We start from the raw sequence: 18,476 nt of genomic DNA, 5'->3' as shown, positions 1-18,476 counted from the left end.
CATGAAACGTTCAGATCACTTACAACTCAATAGATTCTACCTTCCTGTAACGTTTCAGCCTGATTGGACCTTGTTTTCACACAAATGAACCCAGAATGATGTGAAATTGTGCTTCGTGCAACATAATTCTGTGTTCCATTTAAAAACCATAAGTTCTAATGACTCCATTCCTTTTAGTGGTAATGGGGGCTGCTAATTGGAGTACTCTAAAACAAACCTGACCTCTCTAGGATATTCAGAAGCCAAGTTCTAAGCCCACAAAGGTGTAACTGGACTACTTCTTTAAATTGACACCAGATCCGGTGACCTTTGGGACATGGTTTGACCCCCTTAGGAAAGTGCTATCATCATGAAACATTCAGATCACTTACAACTCAATAGATTCTACCTTCCTGTAACGTTTCAGCCTGATTGGACCTTGTTTTCACACAAATGAACCCAGAATGATGTGAAATTGTGCTTCGTGCAACATAATTCTGGGTGCCATTTACAAACCTTAAGTGCTAATGACTCCATTCCTTTTTGTGGTTGTAGGGGCTGTTGATTGGAGTACACTAAAAAAACCTGATCTCTCTAGGACATTCAGAAGCCAAGTTATAAGCCCACAAATGTGTAACTGGACTACTTCTTTAAATTGACACCAGATCCGGTGACCTTTGGGACATAGTTTGACCCCCTTAGGAAAGTGCTATCATCATGAAACGTTCAGATCACTTACAACTCAATAGATTCTACCTTCCTGTAACGTTTCAGCCTGATTGGACCTTGTTTTCACACAAATGAACCCAGAATGATGTGAAATTGTGCGTCGTGCAACATAATTCTGTGTGCCATTTAAAAACCATAAGTTCTAATGACTCCATTCCTTTTAGTGGTAATGGGGGCTGCTAATTGGAGTACTCTAAAACAAACCTGACCTCTCTAGGATATTCAGAAGCCAAGTTCTAAGCCCACAAAGGTGTAACTGGACTACTTCTTTAAAGTGACACCAGGCCCGGTGACCTTTGGGACATGGTTTGACCCCCTATAGGAATGTGCGATCATCATGAAACGTTCAGATCACTTACAACTCAATAGATTCTAACTTCTTGTAACGTTTCAGCCTGATTGGACCTTGTTTTCACACAAATGGACCCAGAATGATGTGAAATTGTGCTTCGTGCAACATAATTCTGGGTGCCATTTACAAACCATAAGTGCTATTGACTCCATTCCTTATTGAGGTTGTAGGTGCTGTTGATTGGAGTACACTAAAACAAACCTGATCTCTCTAGGACATTCAGAAGCCAAGTTATAAGCCCACAAAGGTGTAACTGGGCTACTTCTTTAAAGTGACACCAGGCCCGGTGACCATTGGGACATGGTTTGACCCCCTATAGGAATGTACGATCATCATGAAACGTTCAGATCACTTACAACTCAATAGATTCTACCTTCTTGTAACGTTTCAGCCTGATTGGTCCTTGTTTTCACACAAATGGACCCAGAATGATGTGAAATTGTGCTTCGTGCAACATAATTCTGGGTGCCATTTACAAACCATAAGTGCTAATGACTCCATTCCTTTTTGTGGTTGTAGGGGCTGTTGGTTGGAGTACATTAAAACAAACCTGATCTCTCTAGGACATTCAGAAGCCAAGTTATAAGCCCACAAATGTGTAACTGGACTACTTCTTTAAATTGACACCAGATCCAGTGACCTTTGGGACGTGGTTTGACCCCCTTAGGAAAGTGCTATCATCATGAAACATTCAGATCACTTACAACTCAATAGATTCTACCTTCCTGTAACGTTTCAGCCTGATTGGACCATGTTTTCACACAAATGGACCCAGAATGATGTGAAATTGTGGTTCGTGCAACATAATTCTGGGTGCCATTAAAAACCATAAGTGCTAATGACTCCATTCCTTTTTGTGGTTGTAGGGCCTGTTGATTGGAGTACACTAAAACAAACCTGATCTCTCTAGGACATTCAGAAGCCAAGTTATAAGCCCACAAATGTGTAACTGGACTACTTCTTTAAAGTGACACCAGATCCGGTGACCTTTGGGACATGGTTTTACCCCCTATAGGAATGTGCGATCATCTTGAAACGTTCAGATCACTTACAACTCAATAGATTCTACCTTCTTGTAACGTTTCAGCCTGATTGGACCTTGTTTCACTCAAATGAACACAGAATGATGTGAAATTGTGCTTCGTGCAACATAATTCTGGGTGCCATTTAAAAACCATAAGTGCTAATGACTCCATTCCTTTTAGTGGTAATGGGGGCTGTTAATTGGAGTACTCTAAAACAAACCTGACCTCTCTAGGATATTCAGAAGCCAAGTTATAAGCCCACAAAGGTGTAACTGGACTACTTCTTTGAATTGACACCAGATCCGGTGACCTTTGGGACATGGTTTGACCCCCTTAGAAAAGTGCTATCATCATGAAACGTTCAGATCACTTACAACTCAATAGATTCTACCTTCCTGTAACATTTCAGCCTGATTGGACCTTGTTTTCACACAAACGAACCCAGAATGATGTGAAATTGTGCTTCGTGCAACATAATTCTGGGTGCCATTTACAAACCTTAAGTGCTAATGACTCCATTCCTTTTTGTGGTTGTAGGGGCTGTTGATTGGAGTACACTAAAAAAACCTGATCTCTCTAGGACATTCAGAAGCCAAGTTATAAGCCCACAAATGTGTAACTGGACTACTTCTTTAAATTGACACCAGATCCGGTGACCTTTGGGACATAGTTTGACCCCCTTAGGAAAGTGCTATCATCATGAAACGTTCAGATCACTTACAACTCAATAGATTCTACCTTCCTGTAACGTTTCAGCCTGATTGGACATTGTTTTCACACAAATGAACCCAGAATGATGTGAAATTGTGCGTCGTGCAACATAATTCTGTGTGCCATTTAAAAACCATAAGTTCTAATGACTCCATTCCTTTTAGTGGTAATGGGGGCTGCTAATTGGAGTACTCTAAAACAAACCTGATCTCTCTAGGACATTCAGAAGCCAAGTTATAAGCCCTCAAAGGTGTCACTGGACTACTTCTTTAAAGTGACACCAGGCCCGGTGACCTTTGGGACATGGTTTGACCCCCTATAGGAATGTGCGATCATCATGAAACGTTCAGATCACTTACAACTCAATAGATTCTAACTTCTTGTAACGTTTCAGCCTGATTGGACCTTGTTTTCACACAAATGGACCCAGAATGATGTGAAATTGTGCTTCGTGCAACATAATTCTGGGTGCCATTTACAAACCATAAGTGCTATTGACTCCATTCCTTATTGAGGTTGTAGGGGCTGTTGATTGGAGTACACTAAAACAAACCTGATCTCTCTAGGACATTCAGAAGCCAAGTTATAAGCCCACAAAGGTGTAACTGGGCTACTTCTTTAAAGTGACACCAGGCCCGGTGACCATTGGGACATGGTTTGACCCCCTATAGGAATGTACGATCATCATGAAACGTTCAGATCACTTACAACTCAATAGATTCTACCTTCTTGTAACGTTTCAGCCTGATTGGTCCTTGTTTTCACACAAATGGACCCAGAATGATGTGAAATTGTGCTTCGTGCAACATAATTCTGGGTGCCATTTACAAACCATAAGTGCTAATGACTCCATTCCTTTTTGTGGTTGTAGGGGCTGTTGGTTGGAGTACATTAAAACAAACCTGATCTCTCTAGGACATTCAGAAGCCAAGTTATAAGCCCACAAATGTGTAACTGGACTACTTCTTTAAATTGACACCAGATCCAGTGACCTTTGGGACGTGGTTTGACCCCCTTAGGAAAGTGCTATCATCATGAAACATTCAGATCACTTACAACTCAATAGATTCTACCTTCCTGTAACGTTTCAGCCTGATTGGACCATGTTTTCACACAAATGGACCCAGAATGATGTGAAATTGTGCTTCGTGCAACATAATTCTGGGTGCCATTTACAAACCATAAGTGCTAATGACTCCATTCCTTTTTGTGGTTGTAGGGCCTGTTGATTGGAGTACACTAAAACAAACCTGATCTCTCTAGGACATTCAGAAGCCAAGTTATAAGCCCACAAATGTGTAACTGGACTACTTCTTTAAAGTGACACCAGATCCGGTGACCTTTGGGACATGGTTTTACCCCCTATAGGAATGTGCGATCATCTTGAAACGTTCAGATCACTTACAACTCAATAGATTCTACCTTCTTGTAACGTTTCAGCCTGATTGGACCTTGTTTCACTCAAATGAACACAGAATGATGTGAAATTGTGCTTCGTGCAACATAATTCTGGGTGCCATTTAAAAACCATAAGTGCTAATGACTCCATTCCTTTTAGTGGTAATGGGGGCTGTTAATTGGAGTACTCTAAAACAAACCTGACCTCTCTAGGATATTCAGAAGCCAAGTTATAAGCCCACAAAGGTGTAACTGGACTACTTCTTTGAATTGACACCAGATCCGGTGACCTTTGGGACATGGTTTGACCCCCTTAGAAAAGTGCTATCATCATGAAACGTTCAGATCACTTACAACTCAATAGATTCTACCTTCCTGTAACATTTCAGCCTGATTGGACCTTGTTTTCACACAAATGAACCCAGAATGATGTGAAATTGTGCTTCGTGCAACATAATTCTGGGTGCCATTTAAAAACCATAAGTGCTAATGACTCCATTCCTTTTTGAGGTTGTAGGGGCTGTTGATTGGAGTACACTAAAACAAACCTGATCTCTCTAGGACATTCAGAAGCCAAGTTATAAGCCCTCAAAGGTGTCACTGGACTACTTCTTTAAAGTGACACCAGGCCCGGTGACCTTTGGGACATGGTTTGACCCCCTATAGGAATGTGCGATCATCATGAAACGTTCAGATCACTTACAACTCAATAGATTCTACCTTCTTGTAACGTTTCAGCCTGATTGGACCTTGTTTTCACACAAATGGACCCAGAATGATGTGAAATTGTGCTTCGTGCAACATAATTCTGGGTGCCATTTACAAACCATAAGTGCTAATGACTCCATTCCTTTTTGTGGTTGTAGGGGCTGTTGGTTGGAATTCATTAAAACAAACCAGATCTCTCTAGGACATTCAGAAGCCAAGTTATAAGCCCACAAATGTGTAACTGGACTACTTCTTTAAATTGACACCAGATCCGGTGACCTTTGGGACATGGTTTGACCCCCTTAGGAAAGTGCTATCATCATTAAACGTTCAGATCACTTACAAATCAATAGATTCTACCTTCCTGTAACGTTTCAGCCTGATTGGACCTTGTTTTCACACAAATGAACCCAGAATGATGTGAAATTGTGCTTCGTGCAACATAATTCTGGGTGCCATTTACAAACCATAAGTGCTAATGACTCCATTCCTTTTTGTGGTTGTAGGGGCTGTTGATTGGAGTACACTAAAACAAACCTAACCTCTCTAGGGCATTCAGAAGCCAAGTTATAAGCCCACAAAGGTGTAACTGGACTACTTCTTTTAAGTGACACCAGGCCCGGTGACCTTTGGGACATGGTTTTGCCCCCTATAGGAATGTGCGATCATCTTGAAACATTCAGATCACTTACAACTCAATAGATTCTACCTTCCTGTAACGTTTCAGCCTGATTGGACCTTGTTTTCACACAAATGAACCCAGAATGATGTGAAATTGTGCTTCGTGCAACATAATTCTGGGTGCCATTTACAAACCATAAGTGCTAATGACTCCATTCCTTTTTGAGGTTGTAGGGGCTGTTGATTGGAGTACACTAAAACAAACCTGATCTCTCTAGGACATTCAGAAGCCAAGTTATAAGCCCTCAAAGGTGTAACTGGACTACTTTAGAGTGACACCAGGCCCGGTGACCTTTGGGACATGGTTTGACCCCCTTAAGAAATGCTATCATCATGAAACGTTCAGATCATTTACAACTCAATAGATTCTACCTTGCTGTAACGTTTCAGCCTGATTGGACCTTGTTTTCACACAAATGAACCCAGAATGATGTGAATTTGTGCTTCGTGCAACATAATCCTGCGTCCCATTTACAAAGCTTAAGTGCTCATGACTCCATTCCTTTTTTGTGGTTGTAGGGGCTGTTGATTGGAGTACACTAAAACAAACCTGATCTCTCTAGGACATTCAGAAGCCAAGTTATAAGCCCACAAATGTGTAACTGGACTACTTCTTTAAATTGACACCAGATCCGGTGACCTTTGGGACATGGTGTGACCCCCTTAGGAAAGTGCTATCATCATGAAACATTCAGATCACTTACAACTCAATAGATTCTACCTTCCTGTAACGTTTCAGCCTGATTGGACCTTGTTTTCACACAAATGAACCCAGAATGATGTGAAATTGTGCTTCGTGCAACATAATTCTGTGTGCCATTTAAAAACCATAAGTTCTAATGACTCCATTCCTTTTAGTGGTAATGGGGGCTGCTAATTGGAGTACTCTAAAACAAACCTGACCTCTCTAGGATATTCAGAAGCCAAGTTCTAAGCCCACAAAGGTGTAACTGGACTACTTCTTTAAAGTGACACCAGGCCCGGTGACCTTTGGGACATGGTTTGACCCCCTTTAGGAATGTGCGATCATCATGAAACGTTCAGATCACTTACAACTCAATAGATTCTAACTTCTTGTAACGTTTCAGCCTGATTGGACCTTGTTTTCACACAAATGGACCCAGAATGATGTGAAATTGTGCTTCGTGCAACATAATTCTGGGTGCCATTTACAAACCATAAGTGCTATTGACTCCATTCCTTATTGAGGTTGTAGGGGCTGTTGATTGGAGTACACTAAAACAAACCGGATCTCTCTAGCACATTCAGAAGCCAAGTTATAAGCCCACAAAGGTGTAACTGGGCTACTTCTTTAAAGTGACACCAGGCCCGGTGACCATTGGGACATGGTTTGACCCCCTATAGGAATGTGCGATCATCATGAAACGTTCAGATCACTTACAACTCAATAGATTCTACCTTCTTGTAACGTTTCAGCCTGATTGGTCCTTGTTTTCACACAAATGGACCCAGAATGATGTGAAATTGTGCTTCGTGCAACATAATTCTGGGTGCCATTTACAAACCATAAGTGCTAATGACTCCATTCCTTTTTGTGGTTGTAGGGGCTGTTGGTTGGAGTACATTAAAACAAACCTGATCTCTCTAGGACATTCAGAAGCCAAGTTATAAGCCCACAAATGTGTAACTGGACTACTTCTTTAAAATGACACCAGATCCAGTGACCTTTGGGACGTGGTTTGACCCCCTTAGGAAAGTGCTATCATCATGAAACATTCAGATCACTTACAACTCAATAGATTCTACCTTCCTGTAACGTTTCAGCCTGATTGGACCATGTTTTCACACAAATGGACCCAGAATGATGTGAAATTGTGCTTCGTGCAACATAATTCCGGGTGCCATTTACAAACCATAAGTGCTAATGACTCCATTCCTTTTTGTGGTTGTAGAGCCTGTTGATTGGAGTACACTAAAACAAACCTGATCTCTCTAGGACATTCAGAAGCCAAGTTATAAGCCCACAAATGTGTAACTGGACTACTTCTTTAAAGTGACACCAGATCCGGTGACCTTTGGGACATGGTTTTACCCCCTATAGGAATGTGCGATCATCTTGAAACGTTCAGATCACTTACAACTCAATAGATTCTACCTTCTTGTAACGTTTCAGCCTGATTGGACCTTGTTTCACTCAAATGAACACAGAATGATGTGAAATTGTGCTTCGTGCAACATAATTCTGGGTGCCATTTAAAAACCATAAGTGCTAATGACTCCATTCCTTTTTGAGGTTGTAGGGGCTGTTGATTGGAGTACACTAAAACAAACCTGATCTCTCTAGGACATTCAGAAGCCAAGTTATGAGCCCTCAAAGGTGTAACTGGACTACTTTAAAGTGACACCAGGCCCGGTGACCTTTGGGACATGGTTTGACCCCCTTAAGAAATGCTATCATCATGAAACGTTCAGATCATTTACAACTCAATAGATTCTACCTTGCTGTAACGTTTCAGCCTGATTGGACCTTGTTTTCACACAAATGAACCCAGAATGATGTGAATTTGTGCTTCGTGCAACATAATCCTGGGTCCCATTTACAAAGCTTCAGTGCTCATGACTCCATTCATTTTTTGTGGTTGTAGGGGCTGTTGATTGGAGTACACTAAAACAAACCTGATCTCTCTAGGACATTCAGAAGCCAAGTTATAAGCCCACAAATGTGTAACTGGACTACTTCTTTAAATTGACACCAGATCCGGTGACCTTTGGGACATGGTGTGACCCCCTTAGGAAAGTGATATCATCATGAAACGTTCAGATCACTTACAACTCAATAGATTCTACCTTCCTGTAACGTTTCAGCCTGATTGGACCTTGTTTTCACACAAATGAACCCAGAATGATGTGAAATTGTGCTTCGTGCAACATAATTCTGGGTGCCATTTACAAACCTTAAGTGGTAATGACTCCATTCCTTTTTGTGGTTGTAGGGGCTGTTGATTGGAGTACACTAAAAAAACCTGATCTCTCTAGGACATTCAGAAGCCAAGTTATAAGCCCTCAAATGTGTAACTGGACTACTTCTTTAAATTGACACCAGATCCGGTGACCTTTGGGACATGGTTTGAACCCCTATAGGAATGTGCGATCATCATGAAACGTTCAGATCACTTAAAACTCAATAGATTCTACCTTCCTGTAACGTTTCAGCCTGATTGGACCATGTTTTCACACAAATGGACCCAGAATGATGTGAAATTGTGCTTCGTGCAACATAATTCCGGGTGCCATTTACAAACCATAAGTGCTAATGACTCCATTCCTTTTTGTGGTTGTAGAGCCTGTTGATTGGAGTACACTAAAACAAACCTGATCTCTCTAGGACATTCAGAAGCCAAGTTATAAGCCCACAAATGTGTAACTGGACTACTTCTTTAAAGTGACACCAGATCCGGTGACCTTTGGGACATGGTTTTACCCCCTATAGGAATGTGCGATCATCTTGAAACGTTCAGATCACTTACAACTCAATAGATTCTACCTTCTTGTAACGTTTCAGCCTGATTGGACCTTGTTTCACTCAAATGAACACAGAATGATGTGAAATTGTGCTTCGTGCAACATAATTCTGGGTGCCATTTAAAAACCATAAGTGCTAATGACTCCATTCCTTTTTGAGGTTGTAGGGGCTGTCGATTGGAGTACACTAAAACAAACCTGATCTCTCTAGGACATTCAGAAGCCAAGTTATAAGCCCTCAAAGGTGTAACTGGACTACTTTAAAGTGACACCAGGCCCGGTGACCTTTGGGACATGGTTTGACCCCCTTAAGAAATGCTATCATCATGAAACGTTCAGATCATTTACAACTCAATAGATTCTACCTTGCTGTAACGTTTCAGCCTGATTGGACCTTGTTTTCACACAAATGAACCCAGAATGATGTGAATTTGTGCTTCGTGCAACATAATCCTGGGTCCCATTTACAAAGCTTCAGTGCTCATGACTCCATTCCTTTTTTGTGGTTGTAGGGGCTGTTGATTGGAGTACACTAAAACAAACCTGATCTCTCTAGGACATTCAGAAGCCAAGTTATAAGCCCACAAATGTGTAACTGGACTACTTCTTTAAATTGACACCAGATCCGGTGACCTTTGGGACATGGTTTGACCCCCTTAGGAAAGTGCTATCATCATGAAACATTCAGATCACTTACAACTCAATAGATTCTACCTTCCTGTAACGTTTCAGCCTGATTGGACCATGTTTTCACACAAATGGACCCAGAATGATGTGAAATTGTGCTTCGTGCAACATAATTCTGGGTGCCATTTACAAACCATAAGTGCTAATGACTCCATTCCTTTTTGTGGTTGTAGGGCCTGTTGATTGGAGTACACTAAAACAAACCTGATCTCTCTAGGACATTCAGAAGCCAAGTTATAAGCCCACAAATGTGTAACTGGACTACTTCTTTAAAGTGACACCAGATCCGGTGACCTTTGGGACATGGTTTTACCCCCTATAGGAATGTGCGATCATCTTGAAACGTTCAGATCACTTACAACTCAATAGATTCTACCTTCTTGTAACGTTTCAGCCTGATTGGACCTTGTTTCACTCAAATGAACACAGAATGATGTGAAATTGTGCTTCGTGCAACATAATTCTGGGTGCCATTTAAAAACCATAAGTGCTAATGACTCCATTCCTTTTAGTGGTAATGGGGGCTGTTAATTGGAGTACTCTAAAACAAACCTGACCTCTCTAGGATATTCAGAAGCCAAGTTATAAGCCCACAAAGGTGTAACTGGACTACTTCTTTGAATTGACACCAGATCCGGTGACCTTTGGGACATGGTTTGACCCCCTTAGAAAAGTGCTATCATCATGAAACGTTCAGATCACTTACAACTCAATAGATTCTACCTTCCTGTAACATTTCAGCCTGATTGGACCTTGTTTTCACACAAATGAACCCAGAATGATGTGAAATTGTGCTTCGTGCAACATAATTCTGGGTGCCATTTAAAAACCATAAGTGCTAATGACTCCATTCCTTTTTGAGGTTGTAGGGGCTGTTGATTGGAGTACACTAAAATAAACCTGATCTCTCTAGGACATGCAGAAGCCAAGTTATAAGCCCTCAAAGGTGTCACTGGACTACTTCTTTTAAGTGACACCAGGCCCGGTGACCTTTGGGACATGGTTTGACCCCCTATAGGAATGTGCGATCATCATGAAACGTTCAGATCACTTACAACTCAATAGATTCTAACTTCTTGTAACGTTTCAGCCTGATTGGACCTTGTTTTCACACAAATGGACCCAGAATGATGTGAAATTGTGCTTCGTGCAACATAATTCTGGGTGCCATTTACAAACCATAAGTGCTAATGACTCCATTCCTTTTTGTGGTTGTAGGGGCTGTTGATTGGAGTACACTAAAACAAACCTAACCTCTCTAGGGCCTTCAGAAGCCAAGTTATAAGCCCACAAAGGTGTAACTGGACTACTTCTTTTAAGTGACACCAGGCCCGGTGACCTTTGGGACATGGTTTTGCCCCCTATAGGAATGTGCGATCATCTTGAAACATTCAGATCACTTACAACTCAATAGATTCTACCTTCCTGTAACGTTTCAGCCTGATTGGACCTTGTTTTCACACAAATGAACCCAGAATGATGTGAAATTGTGCTTCGTGCAACATAATTCTGGGTGCCATTTAAAAACCATAAGTGCTAATGACTCCATTCCTTTTTGAGGTTGTAGGGGCTGTTGATTGGAGTACACTAAAACAAACCTGATCTCTCTAGGACATTCAGAAGCCAAGTTATAAGCCCTCAAAGGTGTAACTGGACTACTTTAAAGTGACACCAGGCCCGGTGACCTTTGGGGCATGGTTTGACCCCCTTAAGAAATGCTATCATCATGAAACGTTCAGATCATTTACAACTCAATAGATTCTACCTTGCTGTAACGTTTCAGCCTGATTTGACCTTGTTTTCACACAAATGAACCCAGAATGATGTGAATTTGTGCTTCGTGCAACATAATCCTGGGTCCCATTTACAAAGCTTCAGTGCTCATGACTCCATTCCTTTTTTGTGGTTGTAGGGGCTGTTGATTGGAGTACACTAAAACAAACCTGATCTCTCTAGGACATTCAGAAGCCAAGTTATAAGCCCACAAATGTGTAACTGGACTACTTCTTTAAATTGACACCAGATCCGGTGACCTTTGGGACATGGTGTGACCCCCTTAGGAAAGTGCTATCATCATGAAACGTTCAGATCACTTACAACTCAATAGATTCTACCTTCCTGTAACGTTTCAGCCTCATTGGACCTTGTTTTCACACAAATGAACCCAGAATGATGTGAAATTGTGCTTCGTGCAACATAATTCTGTGTGCCATTTAAAAACCATAAGTTCTAATGACTCCATTCCTTTTAGTGGTAATGGGGGCTGCTAATTGGAGTACTCTAAAACAAACCTGACCTCTCTAGGATATTCAGAAGCCAAGTTCTAAGCCCACAAAGGTGTAACTGGACTACTTCTTTAAAGTGACACCAGGCCCGGTGACCTTTGGGACATGGTTTGACCCCCTATAGGAATGTGCGATCATCATGAAACGTTCAGATCACTTACAACTCAATAGATTCTAACTTCTTGTAACGTTTCAGCCTGATTGGACCTTGTTTTCACACAAATGGACCCAGAATGATGTGAAATTGTGCTTCGTGCAACATAATTCTGGGTGCCATTTACAAACCATAAGTGCTATTGACTCCATTCCTTATTGAGGTTTTAGGGGCTGTTGATTGGAGTACACTAAAACAAACCTGATCTCTCTAGGACATTCAGAAGCCAAGTTATAAGCCCACAAAGGTGTAACTGGGCTACTTCTTTAAAGTGACACCAGGCCCGGTGACCATTGGGACATGGTTTGACCCCCTATAGGAATGTGCGATCATCATGAAACGTTCAGATCACTTACAACTCAATAGATTCTTCCTTCTTGTAACGTTTCAGCCTGATTGGTCCTTGTTTTCACACAAATGGACCCAGAATGATGTGAAATTGTGCTTCGTGCAACATAATTCTGGGTGCCATTTACAAAGCATAAGTGCTAATGACTCCATTCCATTTTGTGGTTGTAGGGGCTGTTGGTTGGAGTACATTAAAACAAACCTGATCTCTCTAGGACATTCAGAAGCCAAGTTATAAGCCCACAAATGTGTAACTGGACTACTTCTTTAAATTGACACCAGATCCAGTGACCTTTGGGACGTGGTTTGACCCCCTTAGGAAAGTGCTATCATCATGAAACATTCAGATCACTTACAACTCAATAGATTCTACCTTCCTGTAACGTTTCAGCCTGATTGGACCATGTTTTCACACAAATGGACCCAGAATGATGTGAAATTGTGCTTCGTGCAACATAATTCTGGGTGCCATTTACAAACCATAAGTGCTAATGACTCCATTCCTTTTTGTGGTTGTAGGGCCTGTTGATTGGAGTACACTAAAACAAACCTGATCTCTCTAGGACAATCAGAAGCCAAGTTATAAGCCCACAAATGTGTAACTGGACTACTTCTTTAAAGTGACACCAGATCCGGTGACCTTTGGGACATGGTTTTACCCCCTATAGGAATGTGCGATCATCTTGAAACGTTCAGATCACTTACAACTCAATAGATTCTACCTTCTTGTAACGTTTCAGCCTGATTGGACCTTGTTTCACTCAAATGAACACAGAATGATGTGAAATTGTGCTTCGTGCAACATAATTCTGGGTGCCATTTAAAAACCATAAGTGCTAATGACTCCATTCCTTTTAGTGGTAATGGGGGCTGTTAATTGGAGTACTCTAAAACAAACCTGACCTCTCTAGGATATTCAGAAGCCAAGTTATAAGCCCACAAAGGTGTAACTGGACTACTTCTTTGAATTGACACCAGATCCGGTGACCTTTGGGACATGGTTTGACCCCCTTAGAAAAGTGCTATCATCATGAAACGTTCAGATCACTTACAACTCAATAGATTCTACCTTCCTGTAACATTTCAGCCTGATTGGACCTTGTTTTCACACAAATGAACCCAGAATGATGTGAAATTGTGCTTCGTGCAACATAATTCTGGGTGCCATTTAAAAACCATAAGTGCTAATGACTCCATTCCTTTTTGAGGTTGTAGGGGCTGTTGATTGGAGTACACTAAAACAAACCTGATCTCTCTAGGACATTCAGAAGCCAAGTTATAAGCCCTCAAAGGTGTCACTGGACTACTTCTTTAAAGTGACACCAGGCCCGGTGACCTTTGGGACATGGTTTCACCCCCTATAGGAATGTGCGATCATCATGAAACGTTCAGATCACTTACAACTCAATAGATTCTACCTTCTTGTAACGTTTCAGCCTGATTGGACCTTGTTTTCACACAAATGGACCCAGAATGATGTGAAATTGTGCTTCGTGCAACATAATTCTGGGTGCAATTTACAAACCATAAGTGCTAATGACTCCATTCCTTTTTGTGGTTGTAGGGGCTGTTGGTTGGAATTCATTAAAACAAACCAGATCTCTCTAGGACATTCAGAAGCCAAGTTATAAGCCCACAAATGTGTAACTGGACTACTTCTTTAAATTGACACCAGATCCGGTGACCTTTGGGACATGGTTTGACCCCCTTAGGAAAGTGCTATCATCATGAAACGTTCAGATCACTTACAAATCAATAGATTCTACCTTCCTGTAACGTTTCAGCCTGATTGGACCTTGTTTTCACACAAATGAACCCAGAATGATGTGAAATTGTGCTTCGTGCAACATAATTCTGGGTGCCATTTACAAACCATAAGTGCTAATGACTCCATTCCTTTTTGTGGTTGTAGGGGCTGTTGGTTGGAATTCATTAAAACAAACCAGATCTCTCTAGGACATTCAGAAGCCAAGTTATAAGCCCTCAAAGGTGTAACTGGACTACTTTAAAGTGACACCAGGCCCGGTGACCTTTGGGACATGGTTTGACCCCCTTAAGAAATGCTATCATCATGAAACGTTCAGATCATTTACAACTCAATAGATTCTACCTTGCTGTAACGTTTCAGCCTGATTGGACCTTGTTTTCACACAAATGAACCCAGAATGATGTGAATTTGTGCTTCGTGCAACATAATCCTGGGTCCCATTTACAAAGCTTAAGTGCTCATGACTCCATTCCTTTTTTGTGGTTGTAGGGGCTGTTGATTGGAGTACACTAAAACAAACCTGATCTCTCTAGGACATTCAGAAGCCAAGTTATAAGCCCACAAATGTGTAACTGGACTACTTCTTTAAATTGACACCAGATCCGGTGACCTTTGGGACATGGTGTGACCCCCTTAGGAAAGTGATATCATCATGAAACGTTCAGATCACTTACAACTCAATAGATTCTACCTTCCTGTAACGTTTCAGCCTGATTGGACCTTGTTTTCACACAAATGGACCCAGAATGATGTGAAATTGTACTTCGTGCAACATAATTCTGGGTGCCATTTACAAACCATAAGTGCTAATGACTCCATTCCTTTTTGTGGTTGTGGGGGCTGTTGATTGGAGTACACTAAAAAAAACCTGATCTCTCTAGGACATTCAGAAGCCAAGTTATAAGCCCACAAATGTGTAACTGGACTACTTCTTTAAATTGACACCAGATCCGGTGACCTTTGGGACATAGTTTGACCCCCTTAGGAAAGTGCTATCATCATGAAACGTTCAGATCACTTACAACTGAATAGATTCTACCTTCCTGTAACGTTTCAGCCTGATTGGACCTTGTTTTCACACAAATGAACCCAGAATGATGTGAAATTGTGCTTCGTGCAACATAATTCTGGGTGCCATTTAAAAACCATAAGTTCTAATGACTCCATTCCTTTTAGTGGCAATGGGGGCTGCTAATTGGAGTACTCTAAAACGAACCTGACCTCTCTAGGATATTCAGAAGCCAAGTTCTAAGCCCACAAATGTGTAACTGGACTACTTCTTTAAAGTGACACCAGGCCCGGTGACCTTTGGGACATGGTTTGACCCCCTATAGGAATGTGCGATCATCATGAAACGTTCAGATCACTTACAACTCAATAGATTCTACCTTCCTGTAACGTTTCAGCCTGATTGGACCTTGTTTTCACACAAATGGACCCAGAATGATGTGAAATTGTACTTCGTGCAACATAATTCTGGGTGCCATTTACAAACCATAAGTGCTAATGACTCCATTCCTTTTTGTGGTTGTAGGGGCTGTTGATTGGAGTACATTAAAACAAACCTGATCTCTCTAGGACATTCAGAAGCCAAGTTATAAGCCCACAAAGGTGTAACTGGACTACTTCTTTAAATTGACACCAGATCCGGTGACCTTTGGGACATGGTTTGACCCCCTTAGGAAAGTGCTATCATCATGAAACATTCAGATCACTTACAACTCAATAGATTCTACCTTCCTGTAACGTTTCAGCCTGATTGGACCTTGTTTTCACACAAATGAACCCAGAATGATGTGAAATTGTGCTTCGTGCAACATAATTCTGGGTGCCATTTACAAACCATAAGTGCTAATGACTCCATTCCTTTTTGTGGTTGTAGGGGCTGTTGATTGGAGTACATTAAAACAAACCTGATCTCTCTAGGACATTCAGAAGCCAAGTTATAAGCCCACAAAGGTGTAACTGGACTACTTCTTTAAATTGACACCAGATCCGGTGACCTTTGGGACATGGTTTGACCCCCTTAGGAAAGTGCTATCATCATGAAACGTTCAGATCACTTACAACTCAATAGATTCTACCTTCCTGTAACGTTTCAGCCTGATTGGACCTTGTTTTCACACAAATGGACCCAGAATGATGTGAAATTGTACTTCGTGCAACATAATTCTGGGTGCCATTTACAAACCATAAGTGCTAATGACTCCATTCCTTTTTGTGGTTGTAGGGGCTGTTGATTGGAGTACATTAAAACAAACCTGATCTCTCTAGGACATTCAGAAGCCAAGTTATAAGCCCACAAAGGTGTAACTGGACTACTTCTTTAAATTGACACCAGATCCGGTGACCTTTGGGACATGGTTTGACCCCCTTAGGAAAGTGCTATCATCATGAAACATTCAGATCACTTACAACTCAATAGATTCTACCTTCCTGTAACGTTTCAGCCTGATTGGACCTTGTTTTCACACAAATGAACCCAGAATGACGTGAAATTGTGCTTCGTGCAACATAATTCTGGGTGCCATTTACAAACCTTAAGTGCTAATGACTCCATTCCTTTTTGTGGTTGTAGGGGCTGTATATTGGAGTACACTAAAACAAACCTGATCTCTCTAGGACATTCAGAAGCCAAGTTATAAGCCCACAAATGTGTAACTGGACTACTTCTTTAAATTGACACCAGATCCGGTGACCTTTGGGAAATAGTTAGACCCCCTTAGGAAAGTGCTATCATCATGAAACGTTCAGATCACTTACAACTCAATAGATTCTACCTTCCTGTAACGTTTCAGCCTGATTGGACCTTGTTTTCACACAAATGGACCCAGAATGATGTGAAATTGTACTTCGTGCAACATAATTCTGGGTGCCATTTACAAACCATAAGTGCTAATGACTCCATTCCTTTTTGTGGTTGTAGGGGCTGTTGATTGGAGTACATTAAAACAAACCTGATCTCTCTAGGACATTCAGAAGCCAAGTTATAAGCCCACAAAGGTGTAACTGGACTACTTCTTTAAATTGACACCAGATCCGGTGACCTTTGGGACATGGTTTGACCCCCTTAGGAAAGTGCTATCATCATGAAACATTCAGATCACTTACAACTCAATAGATTCTACCTTCCTGTAACGTTTCAGCCTGATTGGACCTTGTTTTCACACAAATGAACCCAGAATGACGTGAAATTGTGCTTCGTGCAACATAATTCTGGGTGCCATTTACAAACCTTAAGTGCTAATGACTCCATTCCTTTTTGTGGTTGTAGGGGCTGTTGATTGGAGTACACTAAAAAAAACCTGATCTCTCTAGGACATTCAGAAGCCAAGTTATAAGCCCACAAATGTGTAACTGGACTACTTCTTTAAATTGACACCAGATCCGGTGACCTTTGGGACATAGTTTGACCCCCTTAGGAAAGTGCTATCATCATGAAACGTTCAGATCACTCAAACCTCAATAGATTCTACCTTCCTGTAACGTTTCAGCCTGATTGGACCTTGTTTTCACACAAATGAACCCAGAATGATGTGAAATTGTGCTTCGTGCAACATAATTCTGGGTGCCATTTAAAAACCATAAGTTCTAATGACTCCATTCCTTTTAGTGGTAATGGGGGCTGCTAATTGGAGTACTCTAAAACGAACCTGACCTCTCTAGGATATTCAGAAGCCAAGTTCTAAGCCCACAAATGTGTAACTGGACTACTTCTTTAAAGTGACACCAGGCCCGGTGACCTTTGGGACATGGTTTGACCCCCTATAGGAATGTGCGATCATCATGAAACGTTCAGATCACTTACAACTCAATAGATTCTACCTTCCTGTAACGTTTCAGCCTGATTGGACCTTGTTTTCACACAAATGGACCCAGAATGATGTGAAATTGTACTTCGTGCAACATAATTCTGGGTGCCATTTACAAACCATAAGTGCTAATGACTCCATTCCTTTTTGTGGTTGTAGGGGCTGTTGATTGGAGTACATTAAAACAAACCTGATCTCTCTAGGACATTCAGAAGCCAAGTTATAAGCCCACAAAGGTGTAACTGGACTACTTCTTTAAATTGACACCAGATCCGGTGACCTTTGGGACATGGTTTGACCCCCTTAGGAAAGTGCTATCATCATGAAACATTCAGATCACTTACAACTCAATAGAT

Source organism: Nothobranchius furzeri, chromosome 8, assembly GCF_043380555.1.
Source record: "Nothobranchius furzeri strain GRZ-AD chromosome 8, NfurGRZ-RIMD1, whole genome shotgun sequence".
In the NCBI taxonomy this organism is placed as follows: Eukaryota; Metazoa; Chordata; class Actinopteri; order Cyprinodontiformes; family Nothobranchiidae; genus Nothobranchius; species Nothobranchius furzeri.
This window is presented reverse-complemented; position numbering follows the sequence as displayed.